General features: G+C 51.1%; 3 non-coding genes and 1 pseudogene across 3 annotated transcripts in view; all 4 read right to left on the bottom strand.

Moving 5' to 3' along the window:
• Positions 1 to 1,090, bottom strand: part of LOC126977697 (large subunit ribosomal RNA) — a 3,975-nt gene extending 2,885 nt beyond the window's left edge. Inside the window, exon 1 of the ribosomal RNA XR_007732369.1 lies at positions 1 to 1,090. This exon is cut by the window's left edge and continues 2,885 nt beyond it. This is a non-coding gene — a ribosomal RNA (large subunit ribosomal RNA).
• Positions 1,091 to 1,629: 539 nt separating this feature from the next.
• On the bottom strand, positions 1,630 to 1,786 carry LOC126977606 (5.8S ribosomal RNA). The gene has a single exon (XR_007732280.1). It is a non-coding gene; the product is annotated as a 5.8S ribosomal RNA (ribosomal RNA).
• Positions 1,787 to 2,163: 377 nt separating this feature from the next.
• Positions 2,164 to 4,068, bottom strand: LOC126977604 (small subunit ribosomal RNA). The gene has a single exon (XR_007732278.1). It is a non-coding gene; the product is annotated as a small subunit ribosomal RNA (ribosomal RNA).
• Positions 4,069 to 6,803: 2,735 nt separating this feature from the next.
• The window catches only part of LOC126977762 (large subunit ribosomal RNA), an 8,871-nt pseudogene continuing 3,174 nt past the window's right edge, over positions 6,804 to 12,500 (bottom strand).

The raw sequence follows: 12,500 nt of genomic DNA, 5'->3' as shown, positions 1-12,500 counted from the left end.
AGAGCGCGCCCGCATTCGCTGATTGGAAACGAGACGCCTCGGGAGTGCGAGAGATCGATTTTTGACGACCGACGCTCCATCCTCCCTGAGCGCGCGACAAGCGCGCGCCTTCACTTTCGTTGCGCCTTTCAGTTTTGTCTGTTTGAATTCATAACTCAATGACTCGCACACATGCTAGACTCCTTGGTCCGTGTTTCAAGACGGGTCCTGCGAGTGCCCGAAACAGTAACATCGCCGACTGATACGCGCACAGTCCGAGACTACACGGCTGCGACGACAGCGGCGTCGCGTCAGCATCCGCACAAGGGCAGGATGTCGACGACGACTCTCGCTCGCGTCGGGCCGGACGCGTCCCCGGATGGAGACGCGTGCGCGTTTCATGACAAGTACCGTCCGCCGCCGGCCGGCGATCGTCACGGTCGGACGGCTGTGCGCGTGAACGCGCAGCCGCCCGGCTCCCGGACAACGCTTAGGCCGAACAGACGAACGGGTCGCGATGCATAATGTGTACTAAGAGAGAAGTGCACGCCGTCCGGGTGCGTCAACGGCGGCGACCGGTGAACGCGAGCACGAGTCTCGCGCACATCGCGGCACGCCGCCGTACGCCCCGGAGTGACGATGAATCTCTCCGTTCGTTCATTCGAGTTTCGCAGGTTTACCCCTGAACGGTTTCACGTACTCTTGAACTCTCTCTTCAAAGTTCTTTTCAACTTTCCCTCACGGTACTTGTTCGCTATCGGTCTCGCGGTTATATTTAGCCTTAGATGGAGTTTACCACCCACTTAGGGCTGCACTCTCAAGCAACCCGACTCTGAGGAGAGTCCCTCTCGCGGACTCGCTCCGTCGCTACGGGCCTGGCACCCTCTATGGGAAAACGGCCCCGTTCAAGACGAACTTGGACGGGAGCGGCGACCGCGAGAAAGCGGAACCTCCCTAACACCACATGTCCCGCGACCGTGACGACCGCGGGATTCGGCGCTGGGCTTATCCCTGTTCGCTCGCCGCTACTGAGGGAATCCTGGTTAGTTTCTTTTCCTCCGCTTACTAATATGCTTAAATTCGGCGGGTGATCCTCCCTGATCTGAGGCCAACGATAAAAAGTATGAGGCAGACACGATATCCGTCAGCGCAGCGACACCGTCGTGCGCGCGCCGCCAATAAGTCTCAACGACGTATCGTCGACCCGCGCACGTACCGCGATCGAAGCGCCCTTCGGACGTCGAGTCCGCCTACTCGTTTGCACGCTCACGTCGGGCCGAAATAACACGTGCAGCGCACGGGACGCGAACCGAAGGCGCAGCCACGCACGCCGTTCACATAGAGAGCTCTGCATAGATTAATTAAAATTAATCACGAGATATCCGCGTGTGACAGCGAACGAGCGCGCCCCGGTACCGCGCCCGTCTCCGTGACCCACGTCGGGCGTGAGGCGGAGACGGCGTTGCACGCGAACAGCACCACGCGTTGCGGCTTATTTTACATTTTCGAACGGATCGAGCGGGCCCCGGAAAACCGGCGGGGTTTACCCGAGCCCGGCCCGAAGACCGTCACTCGTTTTACACGTTTTTTAGGCGCGCAAACAGTGTTGTCAGCATACAGCGACGGCGTCGTCGTATTCTTTTATGCAGCCGGCCCTCAGACAGGAGTGGTCCTGGATATTTCTCCACGGACCGCAATGTGCGTTCGAAATGTCGATGTTCAAATGTGTCCTGCAGTTCACACTATGACGCGCAGTTAACTGCGTTCTTCATCGACCCGCGAGCCAAGTGATCCACCGTTCAGGGTAATAGTTTTTATATTTAGAAAATACGTGAACGATCTCTGTGTGTAACAAAATATTATGTGACGCACGCATTGCGCGTACGTCGTGATCTCGACTCGCTTCGCACTCGACATGAGCGCGTCGCGAGACGCACGCGCGTCGCGTACATGCGAACCGCGCCCGCCGAAGCGTCGTGCCGGAGACGTCGTGCCGGACACCCCCCCCACTTGCGGCGGGAGATGTCAGCGCGCGCGCGGCAAACGCGACAACGGAGCACAGAGAGCACATCGCGAGCGCGAAAATAATCAGTGATTGACACGTGATTGAAGTTATCATCGTCAACAGTCGGCTGTGAGCGAAGCGTGTCGGCGACAACGCTCGCGCACGCGACCGTTACACGTTAATGATCCTTCCGCAGGTTCCCCTACGGAAACCTTGTTACGACTTTTACTTCCTCTAAATGATCAAGTTTGGTCAACTTCCCAGCAACGCCGACGGCCGCGAAGCCACCGCGTGTCGGTCCGAAGACCTCACTAAATCATTCAATCGGTAGTAGCGACGGGCGGTGTGTACAAAGGGCAGGGACGTAATCAACGCGAGCTTATGACTCGCGCTTACTAGGAATTCCTCGTTTATGGGGGATAATTGCAAACCCCAATCCCCAGCACGAAGGAGTTTCAACGGGTTGCCCGGGCCTCTAGGCCAGGGAGAACATGTTGATTCCTTCAGTGTAGCGCGCGTGCGGCCCAGGACATCTAAGGGCATCACAGACCTGTTATTGCTCAATCTCGTGCGGCTCGAAGCCGCCGGTCCCTCTAAGAAGAATTTTAATACGCCGCCAGTGAGTTGCGCGACCCTGAAGCCGCGCACACCTAAATGACGACGCCTATTTAGCAGGCTAGAGTCTCGTTCGTTACCGGAATTAACCAGACAAATCGCTCCACCAACTAAGAACGGCCATGCACCACCACCCACCGAATCAAGAAAGAGCTGTTAATCTGTCAATCCTTCCGGTGTCCGGGCCTGGTGAGATTTCCCGTGTTGAGTCAAATTAAGCCGCAGGCTCCACTCCTGGTGGTGCCCTTCCGTCAATTCCTTTAAGTTTCAGCTTTGCAACCATACTCCCCCCGGAGTCCAAAATCTTTGGTTTCCCGGAAGCTGCCCGCCGAGCCATTGTAGTAACGTCGGCGGATCGCTAGATGACATATTTACGGTTAGAACTAGGGCGGTATCTAATCGCCTTCGAACCTCTAACTTTCGTTCTTGATTGATGAAAACACCTTTGGCAAATGCTTTCGCTGATGTTCGTCTTGCGACGATCCAAGAATTTCACCTCTAACGTCGCAATACGAATGCCCCCAGTTATCCCTATTAATCATTACCTCGGAGTTCTGAAAACCAACAAAATAGAACCGAGATCATATTCTATTATTCCATGCACGAAATATTCAAGCGGCATTTTGAGCCCGCTTTGAGCACTCTAATTTGTTCAAAGTAAAATTGTCGGCCCATCTCGACACTCACTGAAGAGCACCGCGATAGGATTTTGATATTGAACCGGCGTTTTACCGCCGGCTCACCGACGATATGCTCCGCAGACGTGTCAGTATCACCGCGGATGCGATGCACCGACAGCGCGGCGCACAAATGCAACTACGAGCTTTTTAACCGCAACAATTTTAGTATACGCTATTGGAGCTGGAATTACCGCGGCTGCTGGCACCAGACTTGCCCTCCAATTGTTCCTCGTTAAAATATTTAAAGTGTACTCATTCCGATTACGAGGCCTCGTAAGAGTCCCGTATCGTTATTTTTCGTCACTACCTCCCCGTGCCGGGAGTGGGTAATTTGCGCGCCTGCTGCCTTCCTTGGATGTGGTAGCCGTTTCTCAGGCTCCCTCTCCGGAATCGAACCCTGATTCCCCGTTACCCGTGACAACCATGGTAGTCGCAGAAACTACCATCGAAAGTTGATAAGGCAGACATTTGAAAGATGCGTCGCCGGTACTGGACCATGCGATCGGCAAAAGTTATCCAGATTCATCAAAATTAACGACTTCGGACGCGAGGCCCTCCGTCGATTGGTTTTGATCTAATAAAAGCACTCATCCCATCACTGGTCAGAGCTCTGATTGCATGTATTAGCTCTAGAATTACCACAGTTATCCAAGTAACTGAGTAAGATCTAAGGAACCAAAACTGATATATTGAGCCATTCGCGGTATCGCCTTAATACGGCTTGCACTGAGACATGCATGGCTTAATCTTTGAGACAAGCATATAACTACTGGCAGGATCAACCAGGGAGCTGCTGCAAACAACGATTGTTGTCGCGCTCAGCGCGTCATGCGTCGCGATCTCCCCTTAGGGCGTCGCGACTATGACATCTTGAACATATCGTGAGATATCCGTTCGCGCACTGTATACTATATATCTCAAAGGCATACGGTGCGCGTTGAACGAATCATAAATCGGCGATGGGCCGATTGTATGTTATGAAAGTTCAGTAACGAGAGTCCCTTCGGGTAATAATAAAAATGATGACACGCAATAGAAGCGGTATCAACGTATTAATATCGGTACACGTCGTGATCACAAATCGGATCGACGCCCGGTGCTTGAGAGGAGCGTGAACGTCTCGCACGAGTGAAATGCGCGACGCGTTCCGGCTTGCGGGCCCTCACGTTAAAAATCTTAACAGAGGGAAACCGTCGAAGCCCAGTCGGCGTCTTGGTGCGCGCAAAAAATTTACACGATCGCTTTCAACGTGACGAGGATCGCCGCAGCGTAGAGTGAAGAGAGGAATTATGAGAAACGAAATCACAAAAAACCTTTCAAATCACCAAATCAAATATCATCCGCATAGGGAAACTCGAAAACGCTCGATCGACACAGCGCGGTGAGTCTGTCTCATTTTTTATATTGTAAAAAAAGAACATATAAAACAACGCGCGACACAAACACAGACACAGACACACCAGCTCTGCCCCGAGAGTACCAACAACCGTATTGTTATTATATCATCGTCGTTATCATCGCGCGCATTCACAAACTTACTCAAATATAAATATATATTAAATAAAATATGAATGACGATGACGACGACGAGAATAATAAAACAGCAGCAGTTGTTGTGGCTGGGGGTGGTGGTTGGTGTTGTGCGTTTTTGTATTTTTGTCGCGTGCGTTTTTCACTCTTTTTACAAGAAAAAACTTGAGCGGCGTTGAATTCGGCGTCGCGAACCGTTCGCTACGGACTCGACTCTCGACGCCGACTGCCGTATGTGTGGTGCACGCGAACGATATGAACGTGTAAAGTCTCTGATATGTGAATAAAGTGATTTTGATTTGATTTTACTATTTATTAATAACATAATATTGAATATGCATTGCGGCTTCGAAGAAAAAATCGTTTTTTTTTCTTTTTTTTTTTTTTTTTTTCTTTATTAATAACGAGTACGATAATTATCAGTAATAAACGCGCGACACGTACATTTCATTTTCCCTCCGAAACCAAATAAAAAACCTCCAAAAAAAAATATATTTCAAATCAAATCAAAATTCTTATCATACATCAATCTTACTCACCCAAACTAAACATGCGTCTAAACGCAGCACGAGACGAGCCAGCTACTTGATACTACCTAAGACAAGAACAAATTACGGCAAGCGTATGTTTATTTACGAGGGCGCACAACTTTTTAATAGTCTACCTTCATCTCTCAAAAAGATTAGGTCACTAAAAACATTTAAACGTGACCTATCAGACTATATTGTTTCAAAGTTTTTATAAAACACATGTCTGAAATTGTTTGTTATGTGACAGTGCCCTGTAAAAGTGTGTAATCTTAAATTTTGTGAAGAAGAATAAGTACTATAATGTGTAACATGTATGTACTGAACATCTAAAGAACGGCGGATAAATTATTACATCATATTTTTATGTTCTCATGTAAGTGACAATATTATGTTTTTAATGAGAAATAAATATCTTTAAACGTAATTCTTTCTTACTTACTTACTTACTTACCTATTTACTTACTTACTTAGTTGCTTACTTACTTACTTACGTACTTACTTACTTACTTAATCACATTCGTTTTTCGCGATTTTCAGCAAAACGGTAGGTAAGTTTTATCATAAAAGTATCTCGGACAAAAATTGTAGATCGTAAAATTATCCATTAAAAATGTATCAATACTTAGTGTTAGATTCAAAAAGTGAGTTTCCACGCCACCTATGAGGTAGTAGTGTACTTAGCGCGTTTTTATAAGTTTTTGAATAGTTATTATCTCAGAAACGGTGGCTCGTAGGAAAAAAAGTATCGGTACATTTTTTATAGATAATTTTATCACCTACACTTTTTCTCGTAGGTATTTTTATGATAAATTAATAATTAATAATTTATTTTATTTAATTTAAAAAAAAAAACGGACAGAACATGCAATTATTAGGGGACACGAATATTGGTCAAAAACTATAATGTTCTGGTGTACAAGGAACAAGAGAAAAGATGGAGACCGGCAGGGAGCGCCGCGCTCCTCGCGCTCGGCGGTACTCGTTATTGGAGAAAACAAGTAAGTGAGATATCCGTCCGGGGAGACCGGCAGGGAGCGCCGCGCTCCTCGCGCTAGGCGGTACTCGCTATTGAGGAATCGACCGTACCCGCTATTGGGGCCGATCGTACTCGCTTTTGGAATTTGCGCAGCGCGCCCAACACCACCGGAGCCGCCGCCGCCGCCGACGGCGATGTACACTTATCACAACACTCGACTCGACATAATAACCTGAAAATGATCGTACTCGTTATCATTAGAGTAGTCGCCGTGTACAACATCAACCACGTCTTTCAACTATAATAAATAATAATATATTGTAAAATTTTATAATCATGAGAAATCGCGTGACGCGTCCGTCACGACGAAATATCATGATAATATTATTTATATTATTATGTTATTATAATAATTATATGTTGGCCTGTTGTTTGTTTGCACACACACACACACACAACTCTGCTTCTCGGCGACGATGCGTCCTCGGACGAATCACCTGGCGTAGGGCTGAGTCTCAACAGATCGCAGCACGACGCTGCTCTACCGAGCACAACACCCCGCCAGGAACGTAAGTCGTCTACAGACTATTCCGAGCCCCGACATCGAACTGAGGTAAATTCGAAACTTCGACGCCGTGGTGCACGTGTTAATACCGCTCGCACCGTTCGTCGCGTTCCAAATGGGCTTCGACGTCGCGTCTTACGAATAAAACGCGACTAGTAAAGTCACATTGTTTAGAGCCTCCCGACACTCGGGGCTCCACAGTGAGTATATCCTTGCCGGATTCGGCTAGGCTGGCTTCGGCCTTAGAGGCGTTCAGGCATAATCCCGCGGATGGTAGCTTCGCACCACCGGCCGCTCGGCCGAGTGCATGAACCAAATGTCCGAAACTGCGGTTCCTCTCGTACTGAGCAGTATTACTATCGCAACGACACGCCATCAGGAGGGTAAAACTAACCTGTCTCACGACGGTCTAAACCCAGCTCACGTTCCCTTTTGATGGGTGAACAATCCAACGCTTGGCGAATTTTGCTTCGCAATGATAGGAAGAGCCGACATCGAAGGATCAAAAAGCAACGTCGCTATGAACGCTTGGCCGCCACAAGCCAGTTATCCCTGTGGTAACTTTTCTGGCACCTCTTGCTAAAAACTCTTTATACTAAAGGATCGATAGGCCGTGCTTTCGCAGTCCCTATGCGTACTGAACATCTGGATCAAGCCAGCTTTTGCCCTTTTGCTCCACGCGAGGTTTCTGTCCTCGCTGAGCTGGCCTTAGGACACCTGCGTTATTCTTTGACAGATGTACCGCCCCAGTCAAACTCCCCGCCTGGCAGTGTCCTCGAACCGGATCACGCGGGAGTTGTACGGCGACGAGCGTTGCCGCCACGTCGCCACTCTGCACGCTTGGAACGAAACACCGTACGCCCGCCGATATTATCGACCGCGCACCGCTTCCGCCCAACCGAGTAAGTAATGAAACAATGAAAGTAGTGGTTTTTCAGCGACGACCGCGAACGATCTCCCACTTATGCTACACCTCTCATGTCTCCTTACAATGCCAGACTAGAGTCAAGCTCAACAGGGTCTTCTTTCCCCGCTGATTCTCCCAAGCCCGTTCCCTTGGCTGTGGTTTCGCTAGATAGTAGATAGGGACATAACCCACCTCCTTCCCATGGTCTTACCGACCTTTCGGTCATCAAGACCTAGGTACCGACCGAAACAACGGGAGATGTACCGGATTTGAGGTCCGGCACATTTTCTTGACTCCCTACAAGTTCTCATTTTTTTCGTCCCTAGATGGCCCTCTCCCCCTTTCTGGGGGCGGCCGACCACAACTACGGCTTCGTCGTCGGGCAGCCCATCTTGCAGTTCTTCTCCTCTTCCTGAAGTCTTCCTTTCTCTGTCTTCGACACCGTCTTGGTTTACCCCTCCATCACTCTCCGGTCACGGTACCAACTTGTGGCAAATCTAACCAACCTTGAGAAGTTCACCTCCGAAGAAACAAGATCTCCGTAATGCACTGGTCCCGGATTTTTCCTCTCTAGATGGTCTAACAGTTCACCTCTCGCCCGATCGTACAGACTACATTCCCACAGCACGTGGTCGCGGTTCTCTTCCGTCGCGCCACATGGACAGGTGCCGTCCCCTTTGAGCCCCAGGTCCCTAAGCTTCCCGTTGAACATACCATGCCCCGTTAACAGTTGCGACGTGTAGTGGTCGGGATGCACCCACGTCGCCAGGAGTCTGTCCCCGACACATGGGAAGAAGCGTTTGAGATCGCCACCCCTCTCTTCACGTTCCCAACGCTCCTGCCACATGATGACCACCTCGGAGTGGATGTCTTTCTTCAAGATCGCGAGCTCCTGCTTTACCTTATCGCCCCTGGTCGCCTCTATCTTGCCCGCGCGGTACACCTCCAGGTCGGCTGGAAGCACCCCTGCTAGCACTGGCAGTGCGGCCGTACTCGTGGAGCGATACGCCTTGGTGAGCAGCACCAACGACGTTCGCTGTGTCCTAAGCAACCGGCTAGACACCACATACAGGAACGACCTGTGATACCAGACGCTCGCCGCGTACGTGAGAGTAGCTACGTACGTCCCCCTGTACAAGACTTTAAGAGCCTTGTACTGTATGCCCCATGATGTTGAAGATACCCGTGCCATTTTACCAAAGCACCTCGCGGCTCGCTCTCCGATATCCAAGGCATGCTCGGCAAATGATCTCTTACCATCAATTGTAACGCCCAAGATTTTCACCGAGTCCACCGCTCCTACAGGTTCGCCTGACATTCTAATAACCGGAGGGCGCCCGAACGAACCCTTCAGGGTAATCGACTTAGTTTTCAGCGGTGAAAACTTCAGCCGATTCCTGCGACCCCAAGTCGAGATTCTCTCGAGCACCGCCGCGGCCTTGGTCTCGATAGCAGCCCTAGAATCCGCTTGTATAAGTAGCGTCACGTCGTCCGCGTACGCTACCATTTCGACCCCTGTTGGTACGTCCATTTCCAAAAGGTCATTCAACAGAATATTCCAAAGTGTAGGGCCGAGCACAGAGCCCTGTGGACACCCCATGGTTGACGGTTTCCACACCGTCTCCCCCCCTGCAAACATACCGACCCGTCTATTGACGAAGTACGAGCAGAGACACTTGTATATGTTCGGCGGGCAGCCGCCCTGCTTAAACTTAAGCAGGACCATAGGCCACCATGCATTATCAAATGCACCTGCTATGTCCAACGTTACCACCTGGACATACTTGTGAGTGCTGGCGTTCACTGTATAGAGAAGCGAGTTCAGAGCCGTTAACGTCGACCTCCCTTTCATAAACCCATGTTGACGGGTTGACATGCGACTGTACAGACCCGGGGTACATTCACATATCAACTGCTCAAGCACCTTACCCAGTACTGGCAAGAGGGTGATAGGTCTATACGCCTTTGGGTCAGTCGCCTTCCCATCACCCTTTGGCAATACTATTAACCGGCCATCCTTCCATACATCGGGGAATACTCCCTCATTTATGCACTTCACATACATAAGTGTCATCTCACACGCGGCCGCCTTCCACGCTGCCTTAACAATACGAGCGGTGACACCGTCTATCCCCGGAGCCTTGTCCGGTAAATTCCGAATTATTCGGCCTATTTGTTCTCTGGTGGGGGGACTCACCGAGTGACCACTGGGCAAACAAGCTGCCGCCAGGCGCACCTGCATATGGTAGTCAGAGTCGGCTGCCAGGTCGTCGTCCGGACACATTGCTGCCAGTATCCCTCCCAACGCGCTGCGAATATCGATAGCATACCCCTGCGCAAGCTTAAACCCATTAATGACGTTCGCAGGTGGACGCACCCTACCGGTGGCGGCACGATACGCCATACCCCACGGATCGTCATTCCCACTGTCAGCAAGCCGCGACAAACTGCTTGCAGAGTTCCTGCGCTGGCTTTCGGCAGTCAAGCCTGCCTACTCGCCACGAGAGTGTAGAACAAAACCGGTCCCAGTTCACACTTCGGTCCCGGAACCTCGTCGGTTCTTCTCCTGGTTCCAGCTCTCCCTGGTACCGCGCGGCTGATGGGTTTCCTATGGCGATGGAGAACGTAATCAGCTGGTGGTCGCTGCTGCTCTCGTCTTCCCTCACCTTCCAATGCAGTATTGGGACTCCTCTGGTTGTAAACGTCACATCAATGTTGGAGGAACCGTTGACCGTGTTGAAAGTGTACGGTTCCCCCTCCTTATTATGTACGAGGAGCCCCTTTGAGAGGATGAAACTCTCCATCGCCAATCTTCTTCGACTTGCTTCTGCACCTCTTCCCTCAAATTGCTCGCGGCGACTGTGCCAGAGCGGAGAGTGCGTGTTGGTATCGGCTCCAATGATTATTTGTTTCCCTCTTAGTGCTTCCAGTACGCGGTCCAAGTGTTCAATGTGGGTTTCAATGCTCTCGCAGTACTGGAAGTACGCCGACACCATGTAGAAATCTCCGCCTTCCCCCCGGAAGTGTGCCACTAGGCAGTGCGGCGTGGAAAGATGAGGCAGGATCATTCCAGCTATCCTTGTGCTGTTGACGTAGATCCCTGCCTTCGAATCTTCCGCGCACTGTAGCAGCCCCTGCAGCTGGGCCCTCGCATACTGTTCCTGGACAAGAACAATACCGAGACCCAGCCTTTGGGCGATTTCCGGGAGTTCCGCTGTCGCCGTTGCTGCTCCTTGGAGGTTAATCTGCCCGATGTTTATGCTGCGATGCCTAGCATCCATAGTCTGTTCTTTCGGCTGCCCTCTTCTGCGCCGCTATCCTGGCCGGGCATGTAGAAGCCGCCGTCTTGTGGTCCTCTCCCTGCTTTCCCGCTTTGACGCAGGTGGCGCAACGCACGTTCTTCGCCTTACACTCCTTGTGGCCATGTCCAGCGTCTCCGCACCTGCTGCAGGTCTCCTTCTCCGCCCTGCAGTGCTTCGCGGAGTGCCCGTACCACTGGCATTTCGAACAGCATGTGACGTCAAGGAAGTCACGCACCAGGTACCGCTCCCAATCAATATATACTCTCTCCCTCGACATCAGTCTGTCCCGCCACTGCGCACTGCAGGCTAGCACTACCGTTGTGCACGAACCTCCTTTGGTTTTCTTGTAGAAGGCCACCCTTGGGAAGCCTTCCTTGGCGTCAACCTCGGAGAAGTTCTGCTGACGCAGTGCTCCGAGGAGTTCTTCTCCATCCTTGACATGGCCCTGGATGTTAAGGATTGCCACCAGGGGTGTCCTTTGTCCAGTCTCCTGCAGTTTCAAGGTTGCGGGCATGGCCTTTTTTATTTTCTCTAGGTCCTCCTTGCTGCGCGTTTGGAGGACAACTCCTGCGTTTCCTACCTTGCGTAGACGCGCCACCTGCAATCCCATTGTGTGGGGATTAATGGCCTCTTTTAAGGCAGCCTTTGTTTCGTCTGCAGTGCTCAGACCGCTGCTCTCCATGGGGTACACCGCGATTGATGCACCCATCTTCTGCGGCTTGGGTTGGGTCGCCATCCTACCTGTCCTCAACATACTCGCGTATGTGTTCCCGGGGGGGGTAACGCCAACTGTAATGGGGACGGCTCTTTCCGTCTCCTTCGCCTTCAAAAGCCTCCCTGCCAAGGTCGCCACAACCGCTGTAAGCCGCTGCACCTGGGTGCCAATGAGGCCGAGGTCCGCCTTGTTTAGTTTATTTGTGGGCCCAGTAGCGGCCGACATAATAGTGCTGCCCGCTGTGTTGGCCAGCTCAATAAGGTCCTCAATGTCCTGGTCCTTCATCGACATTCCGTCTCTGCTCTTCAGACCACTCGTACTAGGCTCCAGCTTCCTTCTCAGAGCCTCCTGTACCTCCTCCGGTGACTGCAGCGGGCGCTTCTCCGCACCCTGCCTGAGCTCCTCAACGCTGCCGAATCCTCCTGGAGGCGTCCTGGCCAAGGACTTCCTCGGCGTAAATAGCGCCAACGCCTCCAGCTCCTCCAGCTCCTTCCGCTTCTCCTCTACCGCCTCCCGAAGGAGGCGCTCCGAAGTGTCCATATTCGTATAGCAATTCGTATACAAAACAATAAATAGAAAAACAAAGATAAAGTCAAAACTAAAAGCTAACTACGAGTCCTGTCTCTTCCCTAACACTTCCTAATACCTAATTACCTAACAACTACCTACTGTCTAATAATAACTAATTCCTAAAAG

Source organism: Leptidea sinapis, chromosome 45 (assembly GCF_905404315.1).
Source record: "Leptidea sinapis chromosome 45, ilLepSina1.1, whole genome shotgun sequence".
In the NCBI taxonomy this organism is placed as follows: Eukaryota; Metazoa; Arthropoda; class Insecta; order Lepidoptera; family Pieridae; genus Leptidea; species Leptidea sinapis.
Note: the sequence above shows the minus strand (reverse complement) of the source record. Positions and strands in the feature narration are given on the sequence as shown.